This window comes from Argopecten irradians, chromosome 1 (assembly GCF_041381155.1).
Source record: "Argopecten irradians isolate NY chromosome 1, Ai_NY, whole genome shotgun sequence".
NCBI classification, from domain to species: domain Eukaryota; kingdom Metazoa; phylum Mollusca; class Bivalvia; order Pectinida; family Pectinidae; genus Argopecten; species Argopecten irradians.
The window spans coordinates 15,271,195-15,285,958 of NC_091134.1; the positions used below are offsets into that span (position 1 = coordinate 15,271,195).

General features: G+C 39.0%; 1 protein-coding gene across 3 annotated transcripts in view; it reads left to right on the top strand.

Moving 5' to 3' along the window:
- The first annotated feature begins 307 nt into the window (after positions 1 to 307).
- Positions 308 to 14,764, top strand: part of LOC138318749 (dentin sialophosphoprotein-like) — a 44,562-nt gene continuing 30,105 nt past the window's right edge. For 2 of the 3 annotated variants that reach the window (XR_011207916.1, XR_011207915.1), the window contains exons 1-2: positions 980 to 1,261; positions 14,674 to 14,728. The gene's annotated coding sequence lies outside the window, so the exon portion shown is untranslated. Of the gene's footprint in view, positions 432 to 979; positions 1,262 to 14,673; positions 14,729 to 14,764 lie in introns of those variants that run through there. The other variant, XM_069261416.1, reaches the window with a different exon arrangement.

Consider the following 14,764-nt stretch of genomic DNA (forward strand, 5'->3'; position numbering starts at 1 on the left):
CATTGGGTTTAGAACTAGCTCAATATCTTCTACAGAAAAGCAAAAATTATTTCCTTTTCCAATATTTTGGAGACTCCACCATTTTGGTATCTTTGTTCATTTCAAAGTTGACACCATCTCGTAACATGTTCAGCGTACTGGCATCTTTATTAGTACCGTGGAAGCTGACACTATTGTGGCAAAAGGTATCCAGGTGTATTAGCCAATCAAAGGTCAGGATTTTGTCATATGATGTACTAAAGAATTTACTATCAAACCATTAACAAGATCTGATATGTTTTGACTATTTGTTTTTGTTTTGTTTCAGGGTTTATTCATGGTAGTGTTACCTGGAAACAGGATGTAGTTAAGTGATGAGTGATAAGCTTTCAGCATGGATATAATTAATCACCTGTGGAATATACTCTGCCTACATAGGTAATTAACTCCAGGTAATTAACTTTTTTTTCATAATTATTCAGAAATGAAAAATCTTGATATCGAATAAAAAAAAATATATGAACTTTAATTAAACTAGTGATGTGGAAACTATTAAACTTACATTAAATAATGGATTAATAAGTGTTTTTGACACCCCCTCCCCCCTAAAACATTTGCATATGAAAAACCTTTAACCTATTATTTGAAAGGAATGTTGAGAAGAGCAGGTTCAGGTGTAAGTAGGAAAAGAAAGAAAAAGATTAAATTCTTTTTTTGTTCATAAATAGCTTAATGCTAAATCGGGGCACCAAGGAAGGAGTTTAAAAATTTTGATTTTAAGCACCTCTTCAAATCCCATGAAAAGAATTTTTAAAATTCTTTCATGTATAATTTCCCTTTTGGAGCCTCTAGGGAGGGGTGTTAATTCCAACGTGATTGATATAATTATCCCGGTGGTGCCTCACAGGGAGGAAAACTTGGTAATCGGCACCCTGCCTGAACCCAATAGGGTGTAAAGAATGATAATTTGCCATGCCTGACATTCCCTTGCCTGTGTCGAACAGCAATACACACATACTGGTCCCTACTGATACTAGCGTACAGGTGTGTGCGTCTATTGTCGACGACGCTAATCTACCTGTATTCTGTCTGTTATTGTGACAGGTAGTTACAGATTGACGACAACCTAGCAAGGTTATAATGATAAATACTACGAGTACTGATGGAAGATGTGGTATTTCTGTCGTTTGGATTTACACGTATATACAGAGAGCTAGTGTTTTCTAATCATTACTCTGACAGTCTGGTACACACGGTGATTCATCCCTCGCCTCGAACTCAGGTATGTAAATAACACTTCTATCAAATTCACCATGTGGAAGTTTCCGTATGCTGCCTAGCATTTTGATTAAGATTCTTCATGTTGCAGTTTTCTTGTAATTTTGTTAAATGTCATAAACATTTAGATGAATTATGATGCGATATGTATTAAACAACCTCATATATATACATGCTTTCACAAGTTTTTACCTGTTTAGAGAAAGCATCATAGCTGTATTCGTATAGTAAGTTTTGGATGTTACATTATGTATCTATATGTTTTACATGGAATTGCCTTTCCCATGACTCGCCTGGTTCCATTCTGTCTAACTACATTAGGCCTGCTATACTTGACTTGTTTGTAGTAAATATAACAGTTGTGGGTGCAGTACTAGGGTTTACCTGTTATTTACCTGTGAATGTTTTAACGTTGGTTTGTTACCTGGTCGTTTTTCACCTGAACCACCATTTAAACGAGTGTGACCTAGTGAGGGTACCTTTAATGGGGGTATGTAAGCTAGCGGGTCAGGCTTAGAGCCTAGCACAACATAGATCTCCTATCTCTGTTCTCAATCCTATGTAAAAGGAGAAGGTTGGTGGATCTCTCACTCAGCTAACCGAGCATGCTTGGATTTCATGCGGAAGATCTGATGTTTTGATTCCTGTCTGCGGCACCTGTCAGGAACTTCTCTATTCTTCTACACCTGTATGAGTTTCCTCTGATACTGACCCTGTCAGGGCCTAAACTAGACCCCTGTTTGTTAAAAGGTTCAAACTGACTATAAACACTAGTCAAAGAGTTGAATAATTGTCTTGGAAACATGTTGAAGGTTTTGAAAATCCTGCTAAGCTAGTTGTGGTCTATCTATATTATGTCATAAAACTTAGTAACATGTCACCCTTCTTTCTAATTGTATTATTTTTTTATACACCTCTCTAGGTTGAGAATCAGAATTGTACCTGCTGCTCCCATTCCATGATTCTAAGATATGACTAAATTTGAGATCTTATATCTTTGACTCCCAGGACAATTTTATATATGTTTAATAGCAATTCTAAGGAGGCCATTGCGGTAGGCTTACACTATAAAATATTGGTCAGTGCTTTTCTTAAACCTTCTATCTAGTTATCTTACACACAGATGTAACAATTACCTGTCACACATTGGTAAAGATTGCGAGATATCACATTCAAAGATGGTGACTTCATGACTACAGTCACGTGTCGGTATCATGCTTAATTCATACCAAGGTTAGGATATCTCAAGATTGTTTACATATTCACTCTCACCAACCTGAAGATCAGAACATGTTCTTTACACAAATAGAAATACATTATGTATTATGATTTAAAAAATTGGTCTGCTAAATCATCCAGGATGATAGTACATGTTAAGCTCCTTGTACAGAAGGTTGTTTCAGAATCTCCCGGTTTAGGCCGATTTTAACGTTTTTTTGATCAGGATAAGCCTCACACTGACAGCTAGGTGTTTATCGGTGTCACGGTGTTACATTTCGGTATTCATGTTCCGCACCATACATATGTGTCATTGTCACTCAAGATGATGGCTTCATAACACGGGACAAAAATAGAATATGATAAATTTTTGGCTATAAAATATAGCTGTAGTTATGTAAACAGGAAAACTGTGTTAGCGATGTGAGGCCCCTACAGAAACGTTTTGTCATTCTGTATGAAATATTTCAAACAGTCATTAAAAGTGGCTACGTTTCAGAGGGGGGTATTATATTTTATTTACAATATTCTTTACTGTAGTAAGTTGCAGTAAGTTGCGTGACCTTATATTGGGCACCACCTTGCTGCCCACCCTCCCACCCCACCTCACCCAGTCCACTAGTTCTCCACCCCACCACCTACTTATTCCTTCCCTCTTCCTCTATCCCCCTAATCCAACCCACCCATCCCCGTACCCCCTCATCATTTCTTCCCCTCTCACCCTTCCTCGTTCCTTCCTCTCCCACCAATACCCTCAACCCACTAATACTTCACCCAACCCCACCCTTCCTCATTCATAGACCTTACCCTCCCACCCCATACCCCAACCAATTCCCCCTCCACCCCATCCCTACCCACCCCCTATTTATTCCTTCCCTTTCCACCCCACCCCAACCCAACCCTTCCTCAGTCCTTCCCTTTCCACCACATCCTCATCCTTCCTCATTTCTAGACCTTCCCCTGCCACCCAACCCCATCCACTCCTTATTCCTTCCCTTCCCACCCTAACCCATTTCCTTCTCATTCCTAGACCTTCCCCCCCCCCCTACCCCCAACCCACTACTCCTCAACCCCACCCAACCCAATCCCTTCCTCGTTGGTTTCAACTCATGTAGACAATAGCCACACACAATCAGACAAAATCTGTCACAGAAAACATGGCCAGTAGATAGAACCCAATTCTGTCCTTACAAGGACATAGCTAAAAGCCAGACCATCACCGATAATGTTTGATTGATGATATAATACCTATAGTTATATTCCTGTAATGACATTCATCATTGGCCTTTAGGGATTTCCCAAAATAAGAATCAGCATTAGATTCTGACACACAAATTATAGATTATTTGACACACTAATTATAGATTAAACATTTGTCAGTGACACATTATAAAAAATAAAGGCAAAGTTGTGATGTGTCATAGCTATCTAGTATCAGTAAAGAGAAAATTCCATGTTCCTTTGTAATCAGAATGACTTTCTAAACTAGCTATTTGATAAAACATCTTTCCCGTGGTTAGAAGAAAATTTGAAGTAAAATGGGAATAAAAGCATATATAGTTTAACCCATGTCCATCCCATCGTGTTTTGTCCTGACCCGTCACATATAGCCTAGCATCCTGTCCTGTTTTGTCCACCTAGCATCCTGTCCTGTTTTATCCACCTAGCATCCTGTCCCGTGACTGTCCTGTTTTGTCCTGTCACATATTACCTAGCATCCTCTCCTGTCCTGACCCATCGTGTGTAACCTAGCGTCCTGTCGTGTCCTGACCCATCACTTGTAACCTAGTGTCTTGTCCTGTCCTGACCCATCACGTGTAACCTAGCGTCTTGTCCTGTCCTGACCCATCACTTATAACCTAGCGTCCTGTCCTGTCCTGACCCATCACGTGTAACCTAGCGTCCTGTCCTGTCCTGACCCATCACGTGTAACTTAGTGTCCTGTCCTGTCCTGACCCATCGTGTGTAACCTAGCGTCTTGTCCTGTCCTGACCCATCACTTGTAACCTAGCGTCCTGTCCTGTCCTGACCCATCGTGTGTAACCTAGCGTCCTGTCCTGTCCTGACCCATCATGTGTAACCTAGCGTCCTGTCCTGTCCTGACCCATCACGTGTAACCTAGCGTCCTGTCCTGTCCTGACCCATCACGTGTAACCTAGCGTCCTGTCCTGTCCTGACCCATCACGTGTAACCTAGCGTCCTGTCCTGTCCTGACCCATCACTTGTAACCTAGCGTCCTGTCCTGTCCTGACCCATCACGTGTAACCTAGCGTCCTGTCCTGTCCTGACCCATCGTGTGTAACCTAGCGTCTTGTCCTGTCCTGACCCATCGTGTGTAACCTAGCGTCCTGTCCTGTCCTGACCCATCACGTGTAACCTAGCGTCCTGTCTTGTCCTGTCCTGACCCATCGTGTGTAACCTAGCGTCCTGTCCTGTCCTGACCCATCACGTGTAACCTAGCGTCCTGTCCTGTCCTGACCCATCACGTGTAACCTAGCGTCCTGTCCTGTCCTGACCCATCACATGTAACCTAGCGTCCTGTCCTGTCCTGACCCATCACGTGTAACCTAGCGTCCTGTCGTGTCCTGACCCATCACGTGTAACCTAGCGTCCTGTTGTGTCCTGACCCATCACGTGTAACCTAGCGTCCTGTCCTGTCCTGACCCATCACGTGTAACCTAGCGTCTTGTCCTGTCCTGCACGTGTAACCTAGCGTCTGTCTGCCTGACCCATCACATGTAACCTAGCGTCTTGTCCTGTTCTGACCCATCACATCTAGCGCGTCTGTCTGACCCATCAGTGTAACTAGCGTCCTGTCCTGTCCTGACCCATCACGTGTAACCTAGCGTCTTGTCCTGTCCTGACCCATCACGTGTAACCTAGCGTCCTGTCCTGTCCTGACCCATCACGTGTAACCTAGCGTCCTGTCCTGTCCTGACCCATCACGTGTAACCTAGCGTCCTGTCCTGTCCTGACCCATCACGTGTAACCTAGCGTCCTGTCCTGTCCTGACCCATCACGTGTAACCTAGCGTCTTGTCCTGTCCTGACCCATCACGTGTAACCTAGCGTCTTGTCCTGTCCTGACCCATCACGTGTAACCTAGCGTCTTGTCCTGTCCTGACCCATCACGTGTAACCTAGCGTCTTGTTCATGTCCTGACCCATCACATATAACCTAGCGTCTTGTCCTATCCTGACCCATCACGTGTAACCTAGCGTGCTTGTCCTGTCCTGACCCATCACGTGTAACCTAGCGGCTTGTCCTGTCCTGACCCATCACGTGTAACCTAGCGTCTTGTCATGTCCTGACCCATCACGTGTAACCTAGCGTCTTGTCATGTCCTGACCCATCACATGTAACCTAGCGTCCTGTTGTGTCCTGACCCATCACATATAACCTAGCGTCTTGTCCTGTCATGACCCATCACATGTAACCTAGCGTCTTGTCCTGTCCTGACCCATCACATGTAACCTAGCGTCCTGTCCTGTCTTGAGCCATCACATATAACCTAGCGTCCTGTCCTGTCCTGACCCATCACGTGTAACCTAGCGTCTTGTCCTGTCCTGACCCATCACATGTAACCTAGCGTCCTGTCCTGTCCTGACCCATCACGTGTAACCTAGCGTCTTGTCCTGTCCTGACCCATCACGTGTAACCTAGCGTCCTGTCGTGTCCTGACCCATCACGTGTAACCTAGCGTCCTGTTGTCATGTCCTGACCCATCACGTATAACCTAGCGTCCTGTCCTGTCCTGTCCTGACCCATCACGTGTAACCTAGCGTCCTGTCCTGTCCTGACCCATCACGTGTAACCTAGCGTCTTGTCCTGTCCTGACCCATCACGTGTAACCTAGCGTCTTGTCCTGTCCTGACCCATCACGTGTAACCTAGCGTCTTGTCCTGTCCTGACCCATCACATGTAACCTAGCGTCTTGTCCTGTCCTGACCCATCACGTGTAACCTAGCGTCTTGTCCTGTCCTGACCCATCACGTGTAACCTAGCGTCTTGTCCTGTCCTGACCCATCACGTGTAACCTAGCGTCCTGTCCTGTCCTGACCCATCACATGTAACCTAGCGTCTTGTCCTGTCCTGACCCATCACATGTAACCTAGCGTCTTGTCCTGTCCTGACCCATCACATGTAACCTAGCGTCCTGTCCTGTCCTGACCCATCACGTGTAACCTAGCGTCCTGTCCTGTCCTGACCCATCACATGTAACCTAGCGTCTTGTCCTGTCCTGACCCATCGTGTGTAACCTAGCGTCTTGTCCTGTCCTGACCCATCACATGTAACCTAGCGTCCTGTCGTGTCCTGACCCATCACATGTAACCTAGCGTCTTGTCCTGTCCTGACCCATCACATGTAACCTAGCGTCCTGTCGTGTCCTGACCCATCACGTGTAACCTAGCGTCTTGTCCTGTCCTGACCCATCACGTGTAACCTAGCGTCCTGTCCTGTCCTGACCCATCACGTGTAACCTAGCGTCTTGTCCTGTCCTGACCCATCACGTGTAACCTAGCGTCTTGTCCTGTCCTGACCCATCACGTGTAACCTAGCGTCCTGTCGTGTCCATCTAGTATCCGGTCCTGTCCTGTTGTGCCCTGTCCGAGAACCTATAGCATTCTGTCCTGTCATTTTTCGCTCCAATTTCAAGTGGATACACCAAGAACATGATATTTGTTTACTCTTCATCCATTTCTTTGCACCATTTTGTGATAATTCTGTTACTATATGGCATTATACCATGTGTAATCAACATTCAATTATTCATTTGTGCTTAAAATTTTAACACATGCCGGGTGTCCAAATGAAGGAATGTCCCTTTCAGACAAAAATCAATCGGATGAAAATTACGTGTTAATGGATCACATACCGGTCTTGTCTAGAATTTCCGATTAGCCCCAACACTCGTCAAATGTTCCGCAGGGGTTGGTCTGACCAGAGGTTAATTAAATCACATTGCATGCATTCTGATTGTAATTAAAATAGCAAGTCTCATACAGCCTTTACAAAGGCAGCCGGAACTCCCTGCCCCCATTCATTATTCAAACAAAAACATGCCACTGACTAAATGCTAGTGAATGTTGGCCTTTCATTCTTCAATTAGCTTGAACTTTGGGGATTATTGGGGAAATTATTGGACAAAGACACACAAAGTAATACTTATTTCACAGGGTGTAGGGTGTTTTTGTGTGACTTCCAGCATCATTTGCATTTTTATTGCTTGAAAAATTGGTTGATATCTTTGAAAGATGTCAGATCAGATATGCATTTTAATTTTTCAATAAGACATATAAGAAATATCTTACTTGGTAGATGATTTTGTTTTAGCATGGATGAAATATTAAAAGATCAGAAGCAGCTGTTTGATAAACTTGAATTAAGGAAATCAACCCAAATTTGAACCTGAATTAAAAAATACTTACACCATCTTAAAACAAAAAGACTGTTAAAGAAAATATGCAGTTTTAGCCACAGTATTGATCCTGATGTCTTACTATGGCTGATAAAGTTACTATATAGTGGTTTTAATTTCCTGATCATAACGTTCTAGTTTTTCCTCCAAGTGACAATTGATACTGTTTGACATCATATATAGCATTAAGGAAAACAATTTGGTTATGTTTTTGCCAGCTCTAGTTTTGAATGGAATTTTTTGTTGTGTTTTGGCCTGAAATACCTATATCGGATGTGATCAGCTTACAGTAATAAGACGGCCTTGTATTATGTTTAATCACTGAATCATAAAATCCAATAAAACAACTATTAATACATTGACTTTAGTTGTCAAATTCCTCTGAAAAAAATTTAATCTATTTTTAAATTTTTTTCCTCTGCGATCCTTTCATCGAAAGTATAATGTTGAGTTTTATGTCTTTTCAGTCAGAGAAGAATGAAAGCGTACCCCCTAATCTTCAGTCATGTAAATACATGTCCAGCCAAAAAGCTTGGTGACTCTGTCTCAGATATTAAATATATCTGTCATTCTAAAAGTGTAAAAGTATTAAAGATGTTTTTGATAAGTTTTCTAAAGACGCTTGGTTTAGGCTTGCTAGTATGGGTTTTAAACTGAGTGACCATTGAACATTATTCAATTTTATTTAAGGCATGTATTGGATATGTTTACAAAAAACAGCTGTTTATAGAGGATATAGAACTAGTAGTTTGGGATTTAAAAGGAGTGACCATGCATTGAAAATTTTAATTTTTTATAGCACCTCCAATAAGAAAATACAAAACAAGTCAATATATAGGACAGTTCTCATGTTGGTTTTCAAAAGAATGACTATGAAATATAATTTAATTTTATAGAGGACATATAGATTTTTTAAGATTAAAATAGTGAAGGACCAAGTTAAATTTAGCATCTTGTCGTAATTCATGAATATATATATCATTGGCCATTAATTAATTTTTCTTTGTTTTCATACCAAATCTGGCTTTCTGATTGGCCAATATTTTTTTTTTTGCATACCACTATGAAAAAAAAATCCGAGAATGGCGCGAAACCCCGACGTTATCGTGACGTCACAATAGAGACATTGACGTTGCGTATTGATTCGGAAAAAAATAATCCCTTGAAAAACCACTATAATGTTACATTTAAACATACTTCATTTTATCAAATAGAGTATAAAATTAATTATAAGTATTGATGTCACTATTTTTTAATTTTATCGGGTTATGAAAAAAAAATTGTTTGCAAACTTTTGTGAGAATCCGCTACGCGGATTCACACAGTTTGCAAACATTTTTTTTTCATACCCCGATAAAATTAAAAAATAGTGACATCATTGGCCATTAGTACTAAAATTACTTTTGAATAACCGCCTATGGCCGAGTGGTTAAGAAATTCTGATATTTACCTGTGACCTCCATCTCTTGGATGCAAGCTTTAAAGGTAAAAAACAAAGTGGGGCTTTTTCCAGGTACTGACTGTAGGTTGTTGTTTTTTCTTTGGGAACTCCAGCTTTCCCTTCAACTCCTAATATAAAACCTGGCACATCCTTCATTGATTCTTGTCGTTAATAAGATGTAAAACACAATTTTATAAACCTGTTTTTTTTTTTTTTTTTTTTTTTTTTTGAAGTTTCAATCCCCTGAGCTGTAACCTGTACACCTAAAAGTTATACAACATCATTATCATTGTAGATGGGGGATCTTGGGAGTAGTAAGTTTTGCATTGTATCTGTCCTGTCTATCTACTCATTGTCTTAACTATGGGCTCTATCTCAATGAGTAGAAAGTTTTGCATTGTATCTGTCCTGTCTATCTACTCATTGTCTTAACTATGGGCTCTATCTCAATGAGTAGAAAGTTTTGCATTGTATCTGTCCTGTCTATCTACTCATTGTCTTAACTATGGGCTCTATCTCAATGAGTAGAAAGTTTTGCATTGTATCTGTCCTGTCTATCTACTCATTGTCTTAACTATGGGCTCTATCTCAATGAGTAGTAAGTTTTGCATTGTATCTGTCCTGTCTATCTACTCATTGTCTTAACTATGGGCTCTATCTCAATGAGTAGAAAGTTTTGCATTGTATCTGTCCTGTCTATCTACTCATTGTCTTAACTATGGGCTCTATCTCAAACAATACTACACCAGCACTTTGGTTACTGAGTATGGTGATGTTTTAGTCATGATAAAAAAGTGGCACAGTGACCTACATTTGATCATTGACCTACATCATCATGTTTTGACATTTGTAAAAGTTGATTTTATATAACCTCATATATTTACTATCCGCACTGCATTATGACATATAAGCTGTGATGCTACGATTTCAGACAACAATCCTAGCTGACCCCTATAGTTTGTCCTCTGATATTATTATACTATAATTTTATTTGATTCCTACCAGACCTCCTGCTGTCGATGGATAGTCAATATTAATATGTGAAAGCCTGCACTGTACATCATGTTTGTGTGGGTGTTGACTGACCTGTGTGGTTTGTGGGCACAAAGACATAACAATTAAAGCTCACCTTTGTCAATATCAGGTAACATTAAACTGCTTCCTGTATGATCTCCGCACAGGTGTGAGACAGATCGTGGGCAGTAAGGTGTACAAGTGACAGGTGCTTGTAGGAGACAGCGGTACTACTGTACATGTATAGTACTAGGACAGGAACAGGAGGCGGTATATGGTTATAGTTAGGATTATATATGTATACTGGACAGACAATGGGACAATGGGATGTAGCTATCATATACTACTTTCTAGTACTTCTAGTACTCGATGTACCAGTCAGGACAGAGGTGTGACCTCTAGCTATCCTTGTATACCTAATCTATGATACCAAACACATGCTATAGTTGTAAACTGTAGATCTGATCACTTTTATTTTGTGAGATTTTTTTTTTTTTTTTTTTTTTTGCATCAATATTTTTGCAAATAGAATTATGTATAGCCAAGTATGACATATCTCTTTGACACCTGATATGAATAGCTTTTATTTTGACTGCTATCGCCACAGTAAGTTGTATTAATTTTGAAGACCAGCTTTTCCTAATTCAGTATGATAGGATAGTGAGAGGTGTGCTATGCGTTGTCTTTGCAGTATGATTCAGTATGATAGCATTTATGTGTAATAACACAAACATTTCTTAGGGGCTACTCTGTAAGTTATTTAGGATATAAAGAATCACTTTAGCAATTGAAATAGATTTGAATATCCAAATGTGCTAGGGGAATTCCCTTAAATGTGGGGTTGTTAATTCCAAAAATATGTATGTCCGAATTGGGGGATAAAATTCAAATATGTTGAATCATAAGGCCATAAATCTACAAAATGGCCAAGCTCAGCAGACACTATCACAAAGAGACACAAAATGAACATACCACAGTCTCCCAAAATGCAATTGGCAAGCACCACACCCAATATATTCTGTGATAGTGACACACTCCCTATTTAATTAGAGCTCCAAGATTTAGGAGTATAAAATACATGGTATCTTGGGTAAGCTCTATGTTAAAGCAAACACTACCGAGTATATTTGGTAAGCTCTATGGTAGAGTAAAAACTACCAGGTATATTTGGTAAGCTCTATGGTAGAGTAAAAACTACCAGGTATATTTGGTAAGCTCTATGGTAGAGTAAAAACTACCAGGTATATTTGGTAAGCTCTATGGTAAAGTAAAAACTACCAGGTATAAAAACTACCAGGTATATTTGGTAAGCTCAATGGTAGAGTAAAAACTACCAGGTATATTTGGTAAGCTCTATGGTAGAGTAAAAACTACCAGGTATATTTGGTAAGCTCTATGGTAAAGTAAAAACTACCAGGTATATTTGGTAAGCTCTATGGCAGAGTAAAAACTACCAGGTATATTTGGTAAGCTCTATGGTAGAGTAAAACTACCAGGTATATTTGGTAAGCTCTATGGTAGAGTAAAACTACCAGGTATATTTGGTTTAGGCTCTATATGTTAACGCAAAAACTACTGAGTATGTTTGGTAAGCTCTATGGTAGAGCAAAAACTACTAGGTATATTGGGTAAGCTCTATGGTGTATTAAGCTCCACTTTTAGCAAAAACTACCAGTATATTCATGGGTATCTCTCTTATAGACAATTTTAAGCTATGTTGTATAATTAAAGTCAGAAGGAGCAGGTCCAATGCAGTCCTGGTCAATCTAATCCATACGATCAAGGCAGGATATTATGTTCTGTTGTGTTTACACATGGCTAGCAGTTTGTGTACTTTATGATTTAATCATGCACTAAGGTAGCCGGGAGTTGCTGTTGAGAGCTACTTCTAAAACCACATATGTTTTATCTGTTCTTTCCGTGTTTGTTTTGTGGTTTTAAGACAACTTCGCCACACTTCAGGCTAAGTCAGCATGTAGGACGATTTAAAAAATATAAAATGCATTAATCTTCTCACCGGTGAGTCATGATCGGTGTGTTATATAATGACATTCATTACGTAAATAAAACCTGTAGTCTTTTACCTGTTCTCTTTAATCCATAAAAAATACATATGTGGCACCTACATGTGTATCGCATAATCTTTATTTATTATCTGTTAATATTTATTCACAATAAATTTCTGGATAAAAGGTTGATATAATTTATATATGTAGACTTATTGCATAATTGTAACTAGATGAAATCCTTGCTGTTTCTTTGGGGTTTTTTTTACTCGTGATTTGCGAACTGCCAACAAAAGTCATATCGCCATTGTGAACCTGCTTTGAGCTTAAATTTTTACAAATTTTCCTGAATTGGTAACCACATTTAGTAACATATGTACAACGCTGATATTTTAAAATGTTCATTACCTAAGGTTTTATTTGATATTCTTAGCTATAGTGCAGCCTTATGTTGTCTTTCGCCATATGTAATCTGTACGAATGGTTCATCAGTCTCAAGAAATTTGATTAAACGTCGCATTTCAGAACAAAATACAACATTAATTAGTACCGTCAGTGCTATTTTTGCAGGTCTAACTTTCCCGATAAATATTGTGTTCTTCTAAAAAATTAAGATGCCCAAAGCAAAAGTTCCAAAAATTGCATTACTTTTTTTTTACCTGCAAAACTGAACAACTTTAAATTAAACCAACTTTTTTTCGAGTGCGATTTATTTTCGCTAATCTGGCTATCATGGTAAACTCGCGAAAGTTTATTTGTCTTCCATAATTCTTGCACCATTAAATTCAAGGTATTTCCATTCAATTTTAAATCCGTGAAACTCAAAAATTTCTGCGAAAATGTTGTGAATTGAAAATTGCAAAATTGTGTAGCCACGAAAGGAAGTAGGTTTACGGTACTGTTTATATAATGTGGAAAGGATGCCTTTAAACTTCAGTATCAAGGTTGTTCCATGTACAAATATCCTGGGCCGTGCAGATGAGGATCATCAGATAGATATATCCCACATGTCAGAATGAAATGCTTCCAGAGATTAAAGTTATGATGTGATCGGTAGTTTTGACAAGACGCTGCACAAGTCATTCTATATGACCTCATAATATCTTGCTGTTTCTTTGTGGGCTTTTGAAATTAAACCTTTTTATCAAGATGACATTTATGTAACGTAGACCAACAGTTTTGACATAGGTGATAGAATTACAGACTGTGTATATACATGTATATGTACAGAAGGTTCAGGATACGAGGATCTTTTCAATGCAACTTCGGCTCAGCGAAGTTTTTCTTACAACCAAGTTATACATTATGAGTATACCTCTTCGTGATTTTATGGGTTATTATACAAGAAGTATTTAAAAAATGCGGAACAGATAATGAGGCCATGCTTTAAAATGTTCACAATTTAAACATTTTGTTCTACTGTATGTAACATAAATCAGTCGATGAAATGATAACACAGTTATGATAAAACACAGATAAATTTGATAAATGGCGTTAGATGCAGTCGACTTGTGCAGCGTGAATTTCTTCATACTGATGTACAATTTGGATATGAAAGCAGAACCTTCTTCACAAAGCAATAAGAGATTCCATGTTTTGTTCAGTATTCCTGTGATTTTCATTATCAGATAACTTAGAATACTTCTGTTTGTTAACGTTAGATCTCAAATATTTTCTTTGATGAAATATCTGAACTCAAACTACATCTGTATGTAAACAAATCACAAAGCTTACTATGGTTTGATGGCTTTTGCATATATATAATGGGTTTTACTTGTACAATGTATGTATAGTGAAGAGTGTTATCATGAATGGCCCTTAGTTATTATTCCGTCTTAGGTGCACTGCAGTTCTTTGATGTATATACCATAAATTTATGTTGAAAGAAGAGCAATTGTAGAAAGTTAAGCCAATTGCAGCTTCAGGGTGGTCAAGTGTATAGACTACAGGCAGCTATTATTTGAAAATTTGGAGATTTGTAGTTTTGGTATTACATATCAACATTATAGCTTTAAATTTTATGATAAAGGAAATTGACTGGAAGTAGAATTTAACTGAACTATTTTCAACAAAAATAAGCTAGCTATCTATCTTCTTTCCAATTCCCATTTTATTTTAAGTTTGATCCATACAGAAACAAAATTGCTGATGGCCGTTGATTGCCATTTGTAATTGAGATTGAAAGTTATTCATGAAAAGAATTTTTTCTGAACTCCAAATTGAATAGAAGATATATATTCACTGTTATCCTCATTCAGAAAAGTTCTTAAATTGTGGTTATAAATGAAGATATTAATTATGATTCTATTTTCTTTACAGGAATTTTTATGGTATCCCTAGTGTTGTGTACCTCCCCTACAGATCAATCTCAATGGTAAGTAATAAAGCCTACAATACTGGTCATATAAAT